The sequence below is a fragment of the Theropithecus gelada genome, chromosome X (genome assembly GCF_003255815.1).
Source record: "Theropithecus gelada isolate Dixy chromosome X, Tgel_1.0, whole genome shotgun sequence".
NCBI lineage: Eukaryota > Metazoa > Chordata > Mammalia > Primates > Cercopithecidae > Theropithecus > Theropithecus gelada.
Genome location: NC_037689.1, coordinates 147,559,915 through 147,562,597, shown reverse-complemented (window position 1 = coordinate 147,562,597; position 2,683 = coordinate 147,559,915). Strand labels below are relative to the sequence as shown.

The window sequence follows — 2,683 nt, the reverse complement described above, 5'->3', positions numbered from 1 at the left end:
TTAGGGGCATTTGCCCAAATCATTGGCTTCCATGCCTGCAAGGTATAAAAGGAGAGATATCACCTGATTAAAGGAAAGACTCTCTGGTTGACCAAGGGCCTATGTGTTCTAGTGTATGGATGGGGGAGCTCATGGTGTCTTCGTCTGCAGGAGAAGAGATATTCTCAAGAGTTACTTTCAAATTAAGAGATAAAAAGTGGAAGAAGTAAAACAGAGAAGTGAAGGAAAGAAAAAACACTATAAAATGCCATTTCTTCTGCCTTAGCAAGGTCAGTTCAACACAGTATGTCTCTCCTCTTGCTTCCTTTCTAATTTCACCCCTTAGATCACATATAAAGTATTTAGCTTTATGACTTTTATTAAGACATAATCATTAGTGTAAATCACAAGGTCAAAAAGCCATACACCTTTAGGGAAATCCAACTTGATGTGGTGATCAATAATTTGTGTATTCAGGATCATCAACCCCACTGCACCTTTTAAACATCTATCAAAACTAGTGTTGATGAATGGAAATACTGCCTTCAATTTTAATAAATCTTATGGCATAAATAATCCAAGCTCAGATAGCATTCTAGTGACAAGATAGACCAAACCAAAATGGACTACACAAGTGTAAAGGCCTTGTGTTAAGAAGAGTTGAACCATATCTTACTCAGTGTAAAGGTTTTCATTTGAAGTAGATTTAATGTGGTCCATTCCAAACAGGCCCTTTGCAATTCACTGGGAGCTTTAAGAAAGGTGGGAAACTTTAAAGGCACACTTTATTCAAAAATCCTTTGTTGGACACCTGCATACAAGAATGACAATCATTGGCAAGAATAAAGGTTTTATCTCATTTCCACAGTACATTTTATTTAATATGCCTCCAATCAGCAGTGCTCTACCTCTGGAATTCCAAGCTCAACTTGTATCTAAGCACTGTCAAATGAAAAGGAGATAATAAAATTACTAGTGTGTTGCAAGGTGATTAAATTTACATAATGACTCTGGATTTGATTAAATGCCAGATCCCCCTCTAAAAAAATTACCTGTAGAGGCATTAAATCTTCCAGCCACACACACTTCACTGCGTTTACGCTTTATCCACAGAAGCTCCCGTTTATCTTAGCAGAGATTACTGCCATCCCACCACAGGAACACAGCATGCAGGTAATGCCTGGAAGGTTATTTAGAAGAGTGGCAGGGGCTCATGCACTGATTTGCAGAATAAATATCAGAAAAATGTGAGAGAGACAATCACTGTGTTCATCCAGAGAACAGACTGTACTAAAGACTCAGATGCAGACTTTTTCTACTCTACCAAAAATGGAATGGCTTCTTAAAATGCCATCCAAACACGTTGTCCTGAAACTCAAGGCTTTCCCACTACTAACAAATTATAAGGAGCTTACCATGAGCTGGCCTTTCCAGGAGCACACTGGTGAGAATTGAGGCTATGGTGTGTCAGATTTGGAAATCCACTCCTGTCAAGCTGGTAGGTAACTAATGCATGTTCTCTCATCCTAAATATCATCTCAAAATAGGATTGCATAGTGGAATATTTCCCTATTGCTTGTTTGCTGCATGGCCCTGGATGGCAGTCTTTGGAATAAAAACATTCACACAAACAAGTAAAAAACCTATGCATTATAACGATGACACACAGCCAAGCAAACGGCACCATGATACGGCTTCCAGAATACCCATCATGCCTACTGAAAAAAATTACACAACAAAAGAGCTCTGAAATATGATTTGCTTCTAGAACATACCACTGCAGATGGGTGGTACCAGCTAAGTGAGAAAAAGAAGTTTTACCACTTTCCAATAAAACATCAAGAATGGGGACTGTAGCATCAGCATGTTGTTGACTGGGTCCAGACTGCTTTAGTCAGATAAAAGCAATTACTTCTCTACTATGACTGATGTAAACTGGTCACTCCACATATCCCTAGCTTCAATAACAGGCAGAGTCTTGGCCGAAACCTAAACCCCACTAAAGCTCTTGCTGTTGTTCAGTGTTCTGTTATCCAACCCTTTCAAAGCATCCCACTGTTTGCTATCAAATATGCACCAATCTCTTGCCAGTCTTCTGTAGAGATTCATTTTATTTTATTTATTTTCTATGCAACAAAAGCCACATTCGAAATCTTCTGTAAAGATTTAGAGGTAGCTATGGTCCACCCATGGCCTACCTACAGTACACCTGTACTGCATTCAGTGAAGGTAAGACTCAAGTCTCAGGTCAGCATTATCAGTAAATTGTAGAGTTAACCACAACTGTAGCAGGCGGGTTGCCTCAGCAACCTGTAACAATACTTTAGCATATGTCTGACCAAGAGTACTTATGAAATAAGCTATAAAAAGTGCCATTATTGGGCTATTTTTCATGTGTGTAACAATTTGTATATAAAAAGACCAAATTTTCCGTGGCCAGCACCAAGTAAGGACTACATACTAGTGGATTAATGATTTCTAGGCATCTTTTACGGCACTTAAGAATATGTGTGAGTACAATAAATAAACAGTTTAAGAGAGGATACAGGATGTCTTTTAGTATTTCAATTTTTTTATTATTTCTTAATTTTTGTAATAATCATTTGGAAGGCTAAAACTGAAATTTGTTTCCTGAAAAAATGTTTTTATCACATTGGTTATTATGGAAGAGTTGTTGTGAGTCATGAAACTGCCGTGTTCCATT

At 38.0% G+C, this 2,683-nt stretch overlaps 1 long non-coding RNA gene across 1 annotated transcript; it reads right to left on the bottom strand.

Annotated features, from left to right (window-relative positions):
• Positions 1-663: 663 nt before the first annotated feature.
• On the bottom strand, positions 664-1,578 carry LOC112616520. Its single transcript, XR_003117653.1, has 3 exons — positions 1,395-1,578; positions 1,032-1,197; positions 664-921 (listed from the first exon to the last, which is right to left on the bottom strand). It is a non-coding gene; the product is annotated as an uncharacterized LOC112616520 (long non-coding RNA).
• Between the last annotated feature and the right edge of the window lie 1,105 nt (positions 1,579-2,683).